We start from the raw sequence: 16,004 nt of genomic DNA, 5'->3' as shown, positions 1-16,004 counted from the left end.
GCCAGTTCTCTGTCTTTGTTGAATGGGGAGGAGGTAGCCTGATAATATAAAATAACCTGGTTGGGTCAGCTCCAAGGGCAGTTGAGAATTTCCCCAAGATTAATCTCTGAGCTCATTATCTTTTGTTATCTCAGAAAATCAGAAGAAAAGAATTCTTCTCATTCTGCAAGCTCCAAAAGCTTCAGTGCTTTAAGAGGAGCTCAACTTGTTTTGAATTCTAATTTGGGATCTCTAGGTAATACTGGAGGAGTAGTGGGAGGAGAATAAGTTCTTGAAGTCATTTTAATATTACAAATGGCAAAAATTAATGCACTGACCCTCGATAAGCTGCAGAAGCTACAAGAAAGTCAGGTTCTTTACTTTGGCCTAGAATTACACCTATCCAATGTGGTGACACTGGACAGCTACACTGATTGCAAAGATTTGTCACTTGATAAATACAGTGTGTTTGATTGACAGGATCTTCAGTACATCATGGTGAAACAGGTAATGGTTGAGCAAATATCGGGTCCCTGTTCTAAAAGCCTTATTGAATAAATGAAAGGAGAATCAAAATCTTCTAAGCAAAAGAGAATAAAGGATATGGGAGAGTGGCTTATGCCTGGCAGAGCCACCTACCTTCTACCCAGGGAAGGACCATGGTTAAGACCATGAAATCTGGGAGAAAAGAGATGAGATAGAGGTATTCTGCCACTCTTTCTGATGGTCATTGAATGGCAGTCACCTGTTGCAACCAACCTTAAGAAGACATTTTGAGACTCCCTTAGACTTCTTATCCACATTTGGCATCAATTGTTACCTACCTGTTGATGCAAATAGTACTGTATTTCCAAGGACAAGCTAAGCAGCTTGACACCTACCTTACTTTTCCTGCCTTCACCCTACTATAGCTCAGGAAAACCACATTCAGGTTAGCTCTGCACAAAACTTGGTGTTTGATCTCATTGGATTTTGATGATAGGAATGACTCTTCATCTGCCTGTTCTCCCATTCATTCATTCAATAGATATTCTTTTTGCAAGGTATTGTAGGGACTGTGGGGCTCTCCCTCTCTGAGCCCAAGGTCTACAAAGCTGATAATTCCCTAAATGTTGTAATACCAGCTTGTAAGGCCAGTATCCACAGCCATCATCACAGCCGACTGGCCCATGCAGGTTCACATTAGATTCGGACAGATAGTAATGAAACAACAGAGCCAAGAACTGATGGGCCATCATCCTTAATCCTAGCTTGCACCCAGCAGGCAAGTAAAAACACACACTGGGCTCTAAAACCCACTCATTCAGTGCTCACAAAGCTACTGACTTTATCCGAGTTTCCTAGAATCTAAGGTTTCTAGCTCACCAGACTTATTCACCTCTCTTCCCCATCTCCTTTCTTCTCCCTGCACAAACTCTGCACAAACTGGCTTCTCACTCAACACTCCACCATCTTGGCTGCTTCTCCTGGCCTCCTTCACATGGCCTTTCTCTGCTCTCCTCTCTAATGCCAATCTCAGGAACCGAGAGAGCAAGCCCCAGTCTGCCCCACTTTATAGTGCAGAAATAAAAACTTTTAATCCAATATACAAAATAGGGAAGTCTCTAACACAAAGTCACTTATCCAGGCATGATGGGATTGCACCACCCCACATCAAAAAGGGTGGGAAAGGCTTAGTTCTAAGACCAAGCCCCAGGCTACAAGGATCCTGCCTGGCCACAGCCCGCCCCCAACACACATTAATATCACCTGGGCGACAGCTTCCACGTGGGCAGAGCCATCTTTAACAAAGTGAACTATATATATATATATCATAATATATTTTATTTGCCCAACACAGCTCAATGACAGGGGTTGACAATTCTGACACAATTACAATCTCAATGATGGATTGTAATTAACTAGTGTTTGACTTGGTGGTTGGAAGCTTCTTAAGCCTGACTGGGTAGGAGAGGAGTCAGTCTGGAGTGGGCAGGCTGCTGTGGTTCTGGAGGAAGCATCTATAACCAAGACTAGATTCAAAGAAGCAGCCTGGGTAGGGCCAGACTGAGACAATGGTCTCTCCCAAGGTGCGCCTCCCTACTACAGCTTTTACTTGCACACCTGGATATGGGCAACTTTCAATCCTATTTTAGAAAGTCAATCAAGTATGAATTGGGAGTGAGTCCTGAGGATAAGATTCTTACACATACACTTTTTTGAGCTGTGAGTGTCCTAGCAAGTCAAAAGACTAGAGATTTAAGGGCCCGTTCAACACCTAAGCTTTGTCCCCTAAAGCCCTCAAAGTCCAGGTAACTGAGTTCCTGACAGGTGTCTGCCAATGGAGCGGTTACCTTCACTGTTGGAAGGGTCAGAGGCAGGCTTCCTGGTGTCAGCTAACTCCAGTGCTTCTTGAAAGGCAGTGAGCGAACATCGATGCACTTGACTGAACGTCGGTGCACTTGACCGAGCGAGCACAAGTCCCTGTGTTCTCTCAGCCTTAACCAATCGGCCAGCCACCCAAGGATGATAGAAATGTGCTGTTGTTGGGTGAAGAGAAAGGAAAACAGGGGCCCCATTGAGGATCTACCAAGCTAGCTCCTACTTTGGCACTTAAAATGGTCAATGTTAGCTGATCGGTTTCATTTCGCAACTTGGTTATATGATTCCCAAGCGTTACCTCTTATCTCTAAGCAGAGGTGTGAAAACAGAACCAACTTGGCACAGACAGGCTGCCTACAGGAGGGTCTTTGTGTGAAGCTCAAGGCTTGGAAGGTGGAAAACGACACAAGATGCCGCCCGGTAGGCCCCCTGCCTCGACTCATCTATTTTTGCTTCTCTTCATTCACATGAGACCAGACACAGATCCACATGTATCAAGAGGTGGTCCCTATACAGAGGAGAGACAATATTCATGTTACTATGTGGGACTTTGGTCTCTTCCTGGGATGAACCTGCAGCCCAAAATGAGCTACTCAAATAGCTTGTGGATGTTTCCCAAATGTATAGTAAGGCTTATGCACAGAAATGTAGCCATCACTACTTCCCACTTCTTGGGAATGAGATACAAGATGGCACCATGCCAGCAGCCTCACAAAGCAGTGTTGTTAACACTCCTTCGATGCTCCTGTGTGGCTACATAGGAGCAGAGGAGGATCTGTTTACACTGACTGGCTCCTATTGACTCTTCTGGGGGATGGGAACGACAATGCTGGCCTCTGTTAGTCTCTAGAGTGTGTTGGGAGTGCTTGGCCGATGCTTGAGGGCGTCCTGTGATCCTCCTTGGTTGGTGCGATACTGAATTACACCCCTGGAGGGTTAGCTCATTCCTAGACCTCAGAAAACAAGTTTCTGACTAGGTTTGGGGCAGAGGGAAAACTTCAGGCACAAGACTTGTTGAGAAGCCCGTTGTCTCCTTGTGGCGAGTCCAAGGTAGTGCTTCTTAGAGTTGGGTCCCTGTGAAAAACTGGGGGGGAGGGGGTCCAAGAGTTCATCCAAAATAATATATGTGACAGTGAAATCGGTGGGGCTGAAACACACTATCTCCAAAATCATTTTTACTTGCAGCAATGGTTTCATTGTTGGAAAACTTCAGCTGTTGTTTTTGTTCCCCTTTCAGAAAGGCTTTAGGCATTTGGGGCCCTTTGTCTTACTAAAGGGATTACAAATTGAGTCAAGGAAAGTCATCAGCTGGGTTAGGAGGTAAAGTCGCCCCACCCCCCAAGAGAGGACCAAGGCCAGCCCCCCAGGCAAATAGCCCAGTCAGATCTGAATTTCCTTCCACTTTCTTCCAAGGACGTCCTCGCCCTGGGGGCTCTTTCCTGGGAGGTACTTTCTGTCACATTCCCACAGGTCCTTCTTTCAGCGGACTAAGGGACCCATTGCAGCTCCTCACTGATCAGGCTTCATCAGAGGCAGTGTGCTACATTAGTAAAATCAGTATATTTCCACTGTTGGGCAGATAAAATATATTATGCTCACTTTGTTAAAGATGGCGCTGCCCACATGGAAGCCTGTCGCCCAGGAGATTGCTTGGGATGGGCGTGATTATATTAATGTGTGTTGGGGGCAGGCTGTGGCCAGGCAGGATCCTTGTAGCCTGGGGCTTGGTTTTAGGACTAAGCCTTTCCCACCCTTTTTGATGTGGGTGGTGCAATCCCATCATGCCTCAGAAAAGTGACTTTGTATTAGAGACTTCCCTATTTTGTATATTGGATTAAAGGTTTTGATTTCTGCACTATAAAGTAGGGCAGACGGGGAACTTGTTCTCTCTTGGTTCCTGAGACTATTGTTAGAGCAGAGAAAGGCCACGTGGAGGAGAGGAGAGAGGCAGCCAAGATGGTGGAGTGCTGAAGAAGAAGCCAGTTAGTGCAGAGTTTGTGCAAAGAGAAGGAGATGAGGAACAAAGGAGAATGAGGCTGGTGAGGAAGACACCTTTGATTCTAGAAAACTCGGATAAAGTCAGTAGCTTTGTGAGCACTGAATGAGTGGGTTTTAGAGCCCAGTGTGTGTTTTCACTTGCCCGCTGGGTGCAAGCTAGGATTAAAGATGATGACCCACCAGTTCTTGGCTCCGTTGTTTCATTACTGTCTGTCCGAATCCAATGTGAACCTGCATGGGCCAGGCAGCTGTGATAGGCTACTGGCTTTACAGGTACATTTTAGATCAGTGGGTGTAAAGCCACTATCCACGGCCACCATCGCAGCCGCCTGGCCCATGCAGGTTTGCATTTGAATCGGACAGACGGTAATGAAACAATGGAGCCAAGAACTGGTGGGCCATTGCCTTTAATCCTAGCTTGCACCCTGCAGGCAAGAAATACACACAGTGAGAAAACACTTCCCTTTTCATTCAGGGCTCCCAAAGCCACTGACTTATCCAAGTTTCCTAGAATCAAGTTTCTAAACTCACCAGCCTTATTCACCTCTGTTTCCCATCTCCTTCTCTCTGCACAAATTCTGCACCAACTGGCTTCTCCTTCAGCACTCCACCATCTTGGTTGCCTCTCCTCTCCTCCACGTGGCCTTTTTCTGCTCTCTACTCTCCAATGCTAATCTCAGGAATTGAGAGGGAGCAAGCTCCTGGTCTGCCCCACTTTATAGTGTCGAAATCAAAACCGTTTAATACAATATACAAACAAGGAAGTCTCTGATACAAAGTCACTTTTCTGAGGCATAATGGGATTCCTCATAAGAGTGCACCACCCACATCATGCAATAGTCAAGGGTGTGGGGAAAAGCTTAGTCTTAAAACTAAGCCTCAGGCTATAACAACCTGGCCTGCTTACACAGCCTGTTCCCCACATACAATGCAAACTATAAGCGAGCAAACATATATATCAACTTACAAACTTATTTGACCAACATTATCCTTTTAATAAACTATCCCTCACATGTCTACCCTGTGCCCCCCCCCCCCCAACTCTCAGTCCAATAAGACACAAGTCCCTTCCCAGGTCCCTACAGGCATCACCTGTAACATCTTAGCCCACTTCCTCATCTCTAGTTGGACCTCACTCAATCCATTCTGCATCCCTTAGCCAGCGTGGGTTTCCAAAGATGAAAATCTACATGTCATTCCCCAGCTTAAAAGGTTTTAATAGTTTCTTATAGTTGGGAGATGTAAAGCCAGGAGCCACGGCCAGGCTCACTATCACAGCAGCCTTCTGGGCCATGCAGGTTCGCATTGGATTCGGACAGTCGGTAAAGAAACAACGGAGCCAAAAACTGATAGGCTGTCATCTTTAATCCTAGCTTGCACCCGGCAGGCAAGTAAAAACACACACTGGGCTCCAAAACCCACTCACATTCAGTGCTCACACAGCCACTGACTTATCCGAGTTTCCTAGAATCAAAGGTTTCTAGCTCACCAGCCTTATTCTCCTCAGTTCTCCATCTCCTTCCTTATCCCAGATACAAACTACACAAACAGGCATCTCACTCAGCACTCCGCCATCTTGGCTGCTTCTCCTGGCCACATGGCCTCTTTCTGCTCTCTGCTCTGCTCCCTCTGCTCTCTCATGTTAATCATCCCAGGAACCAAGAGGGCAAACTCTCGTTCTGCCCTCATTTTATATTGTAGCTTTTCAACCTCTAATCCAATATACAAAACAGGGAAGTCTCTAATACAAAGTCACTTCTCTGAGGCATGATTGGATTGTACCACCCCACATCAAAAAAGGGTAGGAAAGGCTTAATCCCAAAACCAAGCCCCAGGCTACAAGGATTCTCAACACACATTAATATCACCTGGGCAATGGCCTTACGTGGGCGACGCTATTTTTAACAAAGTGAGCATAATATATTTTATCTGCCCAACAGGAGAAAATATAAAAACCCTTCTATGGCATTCAGAGTCCTTAAGGATCTGGCACCTCTTTTTTCTTATCCCACGCCACCCGCACACTGGAATTCTTTAAGTCCCTTCTGGCTGAGTCACACCTTCCTGCAGCCCCCATGTGAGTACACTACTGGGACCAGATCTGCCTTCTCTTCCAAACTGAGCACACGGGACAGGCATGGTGTCTTACCTGCCTTTCTATCCCCAGCACCTTACAGAGGTGGCAAAATACAGGTGCTGAGTAATTGTTTGCTCCGTCATTTTAAATAGAAATCTTCCCCATATGTATTGCACACCTCTTTAAATAAGTGTTCTCAACCATATTTAATTCTTTTTGGTTGGCTCCATTGTTTTCCTGAAGGGACAGTGCTCCATCCCAATTGTGCCTAGTTTTCGTGGGGAGGTGCTGAACCTGGTGTCTTCATGCTCCAGACCTGGGAAAAGTAGGAAAGCATTTTTAGAGGGCTCTCTTGTGTAAACTGACAGCTTTTCAAAATGAGTTTGACCAAAGAATTCTACTTCTAGTCAGAGGCAGATTTAACAGCGGGAGCACCGGGCACATGCCCTGGGACCCGACTTCTGAAGGGCCCCGCAAAACCCCAACTTCACACTTTTTTTCTAATGACACCAAGTTTGGTTTTATATGTGCAATTTTAACATTAATAGTACATAATATTATTTATTTATTTAAAAATATGGTTAACGTTGGTCAAATAAGTTTGTAAATATTATTTATATGTTTGCTCGCTTATAGTTTGCATTGGGTGTGGGGGACAGGCTGTAAGCAGGCAGGGTTGTTATACCCTAAGGCTTAGTTTTAAGACTTTCCCACCCTAAGTGACTTTGTATCAGAGACTTCCTTGTTTGTATATTGGATTAAAGGTTTTGATTTCTACACTATAAAATGGGGCAGAGCGGGAGCTTGCTCTCTCTCGGTTCCTGAGATTAGCATTAGAAGAGAGAGCAGAGAAAGGAGAGCAGAGAAAGGCCACTTGGAGGAGAGGAGAAGCAGCCAAGATGGCAGAATGCTGAAGGAGAAGCCAGTTTGTGCACAGTTTGTGCAGAGAGAAGGAGATGGGAAACAGAGGTGAATAAGGCTGGTGAGGTAGAAATCTTTTATTCTAGGAAACTCAGATAAGTCAGTGGCTTTGGGAGCCCTTAATGGAAAGGGAAGTGTTTTCCCACCGTGTGTATTTCTTGCCCGCCAGGTGCAAGCTAGGATTAAAGCTAACAGCCCACCAGTTCTTGGCTCCATTGTTTCATTACCGTCTGTCCAAATCAAATGCGAACCTACATTGGCCAAGTGGCTGTGATGATGGCCATGGCTACTGGCTTTACAGTTAACATGTATTTTTATTTTCCCTGTCTCTCTTTTTTTAAGGGGCTCAATATTTTCTTCTGTGCCGGGGGCCTCAACTGACCTTAATTCACCTCTGCTTCTAGTACACTATCTCATGGAAATCCAGTTCTTGAGAATAACATTGTGGAACTGATGGTTAAAAGACCCACCACAGAAGACGATATAACAATGATTAATAAGAAGGGAGTGGATTGTCTGACCAATCTGTGGTGCAATGGATAGAGCATTGGACTGGGATGTAGAGAACCCAGGTTTGAAACCCCGAGGTCGCCAACATGAGCTCAGGCTCATCCGGCTTCAGCACGGGTTCACCGGCTTGAGCGTGGGGTCACTGGCTTGAGTGTGGGATCATAGACATGACCCCATGGTCCCTAGCTTGACCCAAAAGGTCACTGGCTTGAGCCCCAGGTCACTGGCTTGGGGTCACTTGCTCTCCTGTAGCCCCCTGTCGAAGCACAGATGAGAACACAATCAATGAACAACTAAGGAGCCACAACAAAAAATTGATGCTTCTCATCTCTCTCCCTTCCTATCTGTCCCTATCTGTCCCTCTCTCTGACTTTCTCAGTCTCTGTCAAAAAAAAAAAAAAAGTGGATATATGTTCCAACATGGCAGATGCCCATGGTATTAGGTGTATAACTGAGTTGGAGAAAAATTTGAATAGTGTTCTCTTCAAATACACTGCTCACAAAAATTAGGGGATATTTTATTGCTTCATATTCATTTTGAAATATCCCCTAATTTCTGTGAGCAGTATATCTGTGTGTAACTTTTTGTGTATATAAAATAGAGTCTGGAAAGATACCCATCAGATGGAAGACTATGTTTATTTTTGAGAACGAGACACAGAAAAGAGGGAGTTGTCAATTTTACATGATGTATTTTGGTTTTATTAATTTAAAAAAAAATTTTTGATTGATTTTAGAGAGTGAGGGGAAGAGAAATAGAGAGAGAGAGAGGACCATAGATCCGTTTCTGTATGTGTCCTGATGGGGGGGTCGGACTGGCAACCTCTGTGCATTGGACAGCGCTCTAACCAACTGTGCCATCTGGCCAGGGCTGCATAGTTGTTGGGCTGGCTAGAGTGCTGAGTCACCCCCAGGCAATGGAGTAGTTTAGGGTTAGTATTCATGACCTTAAAACTCTAACATTATTAGCAGTGACAAGATTGATTTTTCTCTGCCACCTGCCTGCTTCCTGTCTGTCAGAGGTCGCTGTCCTGCCTTCACTGCATTTAAATAGGGGATAGGGGAAATGGGGGAGTTTTTCCAAGAACTAGAGTTATGGCCTGCTAATGGAGAAGGTGATGGATGAAGGAGGTGCTTTTGGTCAGGGGGACTTCCCTGAAATGGCCCATGATGTAGCCAGTGTGGGTCTGAGTCTAAACAGTTCGTGTTTAATGTGTGGCAGGACCTACTGCAGCCCTTTGTCCTAGTCAGTGACGCTGTTGGAGAGAACGTCTAGGTTGGGGTTCCCATGTTGACATGCGCTGGGGAGGAAGTGGTGGAGCAATGTAAGCGTTAATACTACCACTTACCGAGTGTGTATAGTATCAGCACCGGGCAAAGCCCTTTACAAAGATTCCTCCACGTATGCCCATGATTTGGTTTTCTCTGTAAAACTTACAGATTAAAAAAAGTTCTCATTGGCTTTTTTTCTCCCCACTGATTAAAAAAAAAAGAAAGTTTACAGGTAATAAAAGATAAAGGCAGGTCTGGCCAAACTACACAGTCTATCCTCACTAACCTGCGGGAGTAGGGAGTGAATGAGCAGGGTTCAGTTACTGTAGCCACAATTTTATGGAAATTCAGTGGTTCTCAGGGGTCTGCTTGAAGCCACCTCCATAGCTCAAAGAGGCAGTGTGGTGTACTGGAGCGAGCACAGACCTTGCAGGCCACCAGACCTGGGTGAAATCCAGGCTCCAACTTGATAACATGAGGGCAAGTGTCTCTCTGAGCCTTAGTGTTATCATTTATAAAGTGGAAAAATAGTCCTGACCTCAGAAAGCTGTGGTGAGGAAGGAAGGAGCTGGTGACGTAAGCAGAGGGCCCTGCTTGGCAGCCGGGCCGCGTGGGTCTGGACACCCCTCCCTGCTCTGATAATAACGAGCAAGTCCTTACAGAGCACCAGACTTTTCTTGGCCCTTTCACTTGCCTTATCCCCTTTGGCCCTCACAGAGAAGCCATCAGGCTAGCTGCCTGTCCCTGTAATTGCCTCGCTTCAGGCTAGAGTTGATTACACTCCAGTCTGCTTCCTTACTCCTGTTTCCACCTCAAACCATTGGAATCTGGTTTGGACCCACGACTCAGCTGGAATTGCTCTGGCCAAGGTCACCTCCAGCCTGCTTGGGGCAACATTGATTGGATACTTCTCTGTCCCTATCATACCTCCACTTCACGGTGAACATCCTTCCCTTTGCTTTTAAGGTTTCACTCTCCCCTGTTTGTTTGGTTTTTTCCCTGCCTCTCCAGTCGCTGCTTCAGTGTCTCCACCATCTTCTCTTCCTCTAGGCCCCTTTACACGTGGCTGTTCCCCGGTGTCTGTCCTAGACCCTACTCTGATCAGATGGAAGTTCCTTGGTGTTGCCAAACCCTCTGGTTTCTCTTCTCCCCGCTGCCAGGGCAATCTCCTGACCTGAGCGTGCCGTTCTCTATTCCACCAAACGTCCCCCCTGCTCCTGAGATAAAGACCAGCCTCCACTCAGAGTGGCCTTGAGGTCCGGCCTCCAGGCTCTTGAGTATCTTTCAAGCCTCGTCTTGCCCTGTTGTCCCTTGTGCGCTGAGCTCTCCTCCCCCAGGCCTTTGTACCTTTGTACATGAGCTTTCTTTTGCTACAACAGTCCCCGCACGGCCCCTCACCCCAGGCCCTTCTGCTTCCATCAGCCTTTCCCCTCCTCCCCCCTACTCACCCACATTCCTTTGCCAAACCAACTTCCAGTCTTAGTTTACATATCACTTCCCCAGGAAGCCTTTCTAACCAGAACAAAGACCCACACCAGGCTGGGTCCCCTGGCTATATGTTTTTCTGGGCATGCTGCATCTCTCTTGAGAATAATTGTGATTATTTGCATAATCATTTGTTTAATGTTTTAAATAATTCCCTCTAAAATGTAGGCCCACTGAAAGTAGTCCCCATCAGTCTTATGCGCCCTCTATTCCTGCTGCACCCAGTGGCTGTAAGAACTCAATCAACCCCTGCTGGTCAAATGAATGGGTCCCTGTGGGTGCTGCCAGGCCTATCCTCCCTGTCTGGCCTCTGCTCTCCCTCCCTCCAGTTCTCTATTCATCCTCCAAATCAGAGTTACCTTTTTTGTGTATTTTTCTGAATTTAGAAGCAGGGAGGCAGTCAGACAGACTCCCGCATGTGCCTGACTGGGATCCACAAGGTATGCCCACCAGGGGTCGATGCTGTGCCCATCTGGTGTGTTGCTCTGTTGCAACTGGAGCCATTCTAGCACCTGAGGCGGAGGCCATGGAGCCATCCTCAGTGCCCAGGCCAACTTTGCTCCAGTGGAGCCTTGGCTGCTGGAGGGGAAGAGAGAGATAGAGAAAAAGGAGAAGGAGAAAGGTAGAGAAGCAGATGGGCGCTTCTCCTATGTGCCCTGACCTGGAATCAAACCCGGAACTTCCACATGCCGGGCCGACACTCTATCACTGAGCCAACTGGCCAAGGCTACCTTTTTTTTTGAAACACAAACTTTGATTATGTCATTAGGCTCTTAAAAACCTTTGCTGGTCTTCCCACTGCCCAAGATAAAATTTAGACTTCATTCAGTTTCTCTCCCCAATCTCATTTGAAAAATAAGCTCATTCTTGGGATTCTAAATTCTGTTGCATTTAACTGAACTGCTTATAGTTCCTGTAATTGGTCATGCTCTCTGTCCTCTGTCAGGTTTCATAGGCCTTAGTTCACTGCCACAGCCTACCCATATATCTGGCTACATGGCCCCCTGGACCAGCTGGGGTATGTCTCCCGTGTGCTCCAGTAAAACCCTGTGATACCCCAAACTCAGGGTCTGTCTACATGTCTGTCTCCAGGATGGCAAGCTCCCTGAGGGCAGGGCCAAGATCTGTTCAGCATCGTATTCTCAATCCCTAAAACACAGAGCCTGGCACACACATTCATTAAATTCTGCTGAGTGAGCCTGACCAGGTGGCACAGTGGATAGAACATTGGACAGGGACCCGAAGGACCCAGGTTCAAGACCCTGAGGTCTCTAGCTTGAGCACGGGCTCATCAGGTTTGAGCGAGGCTCACCAGCTGGAGCCCAAGGTGGCTGGCTCGAGCAAGGGGTCACTCAGTCGGCTGTAGCACCCCAGTCAAGGCACATATGAGAAATCAATCAATGAACAACTAAGGAATCGCAACGGAGAATTGATGTTTCTCATCTTTCTCCCTTCCTATGTGTCTGTCCCTCTCTCTGACTCTCTCTGCCACACACACACACACACAAAAAAATAAAATAACAATAAAAATTTTGCTGGGTGAAAAGTGAATATGAAGATTCAGTGGCTCATAAATTAAGCCTCGTATAATTTGAATGGTTTGACCTCTCCCTTGATACCAGGTAAACACATTGGTTCTTCTAGAATATCAAGGGACAGCCACTCCAAAGAGAGTGCTCATGCTCTGTTATGCACTATGTGGTGGCGGTGCGTGTGTATGTGTGTGTATGTGGGGGGGGTAGATGAAACAGAAAAGAGAACTTCATAGGAAACTCATCTCTTTAGTTCTCTTCTGCTGCTTGTTCTTCTTTTGCTACTGTAAAATAAAATACCTTTCTGCATTCTCTCTACTCACTACCTGTGAGTGCTGGTGGGAAGATTTCTGGGGAAAAGTGATCAAACAGCCACACAATTACCAGCATAAGGTTCTCTCTAGGTTTGAGTTGTGTAAAGCAGCTTCTCCTTTTGTTTTTTGTCCTAGGCGACAGGGAAGAGGTGTGCTTTAACAATTTTGGGATTGGATCACGGGCACCTAGGTGTCTTCTACTTTGCAGTCTCCAACCTGCCCTGCTCACCTCCTATGTACAACATCTGCGAATAGTGCAGCTAACTTGTCCCCAAAAGTCCCTGCGTGCTCCTGCTCCATGAAGTCATTATCAACCCAGTCTATGTGTTGGAATCACCAAGCTTTTAAGAATACAGATGTCCAGGATTTTCCCAACATCACCTGAATAAGAGTTTCTGGTATGAGCTTGAGAACCAGTAATTTTGAAAACTTCCTAGCTGATTCTAATGCACACTAGTGCTGAGAAAGCTGGTCTTCCTGATAGAAGGTCCTCTCTGCCTGACCCAGGACCAGAGGCAGATTAAGGTCAGTTGAGGCCCCGAACCTAGAAGAAAATATTGGTCCCCTTATATTAGAAAAAAGTGTAAAGTTGGGGTTTTGCAGGGCCCTTCAGAAGTTGGGGCCCAGGGCGCACACAAAGTGTGCCTGCCGTTAAATCTGCCTCTGTCCAGGATCCTGCCTGAGAGATGACACTTAAACTTCTCGTCCAAGTCACCACATCCAAACAGTCCTTTTGTGTGACCTGGAAGACACTCTATTTGGAGCACTCTTGTGATAGCTTATCCTGGTTATATTGTGATGGATAGTTGTTCATTCATGTCCCCTACTAGATTATCGGCTTCTGGAGGACCCTCAACAGCATAAATCAGAATGACCAGAAATTGTGGGCTTTGAATACATATAAATTAGATTGAATTCAGGGGAAAGCCCAGCTGCTTCTGGATTCCTGTGAGTTGTGAGGGAGTTGCTTTCTCCCTGTTCTTCTCCATGTTGAGCTGAGAAACAGTACCCTATTCTATTTTTCCCTGAAAATCCACCCTTCATGATGGCCACGTTGACTACAGTAAGTCCAGTTTGGCTCAAACATTAATTACAAGATTGTTTCAAGGCCCTTGGAACACACTTGGAATGGCCCAACATATATGAAGGTACTAAAATGGTGGACTGAACCCTGCTTTGCAAATAGATTAATCAATAGATGAACCACAAAGACTTTACCCTAAAAAAAGAAAGTCTTCCCAGGCCTCAACTACTTTGGTATCTGAAACTTCTTTTTCAAACTCACATCTGACTGTTATAACCCTAACCAGTTTCCATTGGTCCTGCTTCAATATCCCACCCCGGCCACACACTGGCCGCTCTCCTAGGAATGTTCACTTCGTTAGTCCCTACTCTTTCCTCAGAGCAGGGGTCCCCAAACCACATGAGGCCCCCTGAGGCCATTTATCCAGCCCCCCGCTGCACTTCCGGAAGGGGCACCTCTTTCATTGGTGGTCAGTGAGAGGAGCATAGTTCCCATTGAAATACTGGTCAGTTTGTTGATTTAAATTTACTTGTTCTTTATTTTAAATATTGTATTTGTTCTCTTTTTGTTTTTTTACTTTAAAATAAGATATGTGCAGTGTGCATAGGGATTTGTTCATAGTTTTTTTTATAGTCTGGCCCTCCAATGGTCTGAGGGACAGTGAACTGGCCTCCTGTCTAAAAAGTTTGGGGACCCCTGCCTCAGAGTCTCCCCTGACCTGGAATGAATGTCATGTTATCACTGAGAAAATTGTACCCACTACTCAAGGTCAAATTCAAATGTTAGCCTCTGGTTGTCCCCAGCCAGAAGTAATCTCTGTCTTTACTGTGTTTCTAAAATGTTTTCTCACCATTTAATCACTCATCATTCTGTACATACATATTTATTTATTTATTTAAAATTTATTATTAATTTTAATGGGGTGACGTTGATAAATCAGGGTACATAGGTTCAGAGAGAACATCTCGAGGTTATTTTGACATTTGATTATGTTGCATACCCATCACCCAAAGTCAAATTGTCTTCTGTCACCTTCTATCTGGTTTTCTTTGTGCCCCTCCCCTCCCCAACTCACCTCCCCCCCTTCTTGTAACCACCACCCTCTTTTCCATGTCTCTGAGTCTCATTTTTATGTCCCACTTATGTATGAAATCATATAGTTCTTAGTTTTTTCTGATTTATTTATTTCACTCAGTATACTGTTATCAAGGTCCATCCATGTTATTGTAAATGATCTGATGTCATCATTTCTTATGGCTGAGTAGTATTCCATAGTATATATGTACCAAAGCTTTTTAATCCACTTGTCTACTGATGAACACTTGGGCTGTTTGCAGATCTTCGCTATTGTGAACAATGCTGCCATAAACATGGGGGTGCATTTCTTCTTTTGGAACAGTGCTATGGTGTTCTTGGGGTACATTCATAAAAGTGGGATAGCTGGGTCAAAAGGCAGTTCGATTTTTAATTTTTTGAGGAATCTCCATACTGTTTTCCACAGTGGCTGCACCAGTCTGCATTCCCACCAGCAGTGCAGGAGGGTTCCCTTTTCTCCACATCCTCGCCAGCACTTATTCTGTGTTGTTTTGTTGATGAGTGCCATTCTGACTGGTGTGAAGTGATATCTCATTGTGGTTTTAATTTGCATTTCTCTAATGATTAGTGATGTTGAGCATTTTTTCATATGCCTATTGGCCATCTGTATGTCCTCTTTGGAGAAGTGTCTATTCATTTCTTTTGCCCACTTTTTGATTGGGTTGTTTGTGTTCCTGGTGTTGAGTTTTACAAGTTCTTTATAAATTTTGGTTATTAACCCCTTATCAGATGTATTGTCAGATATGTTCTCCCATTGTGTAGTTTGTCTTTATATTCTATTCTTATTGTCTTTAGCTGTGCAAAAGCTTTTTAGTTTGATATAGACCCATTTGTTTATCCTGTCTTTTATTTCACTTGCCCATAGAGATAAATCAGCAAATATATTGCTGCAATATATGTCTTAGAGCGTATTGCCTATGTTTTCTTCTAAGATGATTATAGTTTCACGGCTTACATTTAAGTCTTTTATCCATTTTGAGTTTATTTTTGTGAATGGTATAAGTTGGTGGTCTAGTTTCATTTTTTTGCAGGTAGCTGTCCAATTTTCCCAACACCATTTATTAAAGAGGCTGTCTTTACTCCATTGTATGCTCTTACCTCCTTTGACAAATATCAGTTGTCCATAAAGGTGTGGTTTTATTTCTGGGTTCTCTGCTCTGTTCCATTGATCTATATGCCTGTTCTTATGCCAGTACCAGGCTGTTTTGAGTACAATAGCCTTGTAGTATAACTTGATATCAGGAAGTGTGATACCTCCCACTTTATTCTTCCTTTTCAAGATTGCTGAGGCTACTTGTGTTCATTTTTGGTTCCATATAAATTTTGGAATATGTGTTCTATATCTTTTAAGTATGTCATTGGTATTTTAATTGGTATTGCATTGAATTTATAAGTTACTTTGTGTAATATAGACATTTTAATAATGTTTATTCTTC

This window comes from Saccopteryx bilineata, chromosome 11 (genome assembly GCF_036850765.1).
Source record: "Saccopteryx bilineata isolate mSacBil1 chromosome 11, mSacBil1_pri_phased_curated, whole genome shotgun sequence".
Lineage (NCBI taxonomy): Eukaryota > Metazoa > Chordata > Mammalia > Chiroptera > Emballonuridae > Saccopteryx > Saccopteryx bilineata.
The sequence above is the reverse complement of the archived record's forward strand: the minus strand, read 5'-3'. Positions refer to the sequence as shown.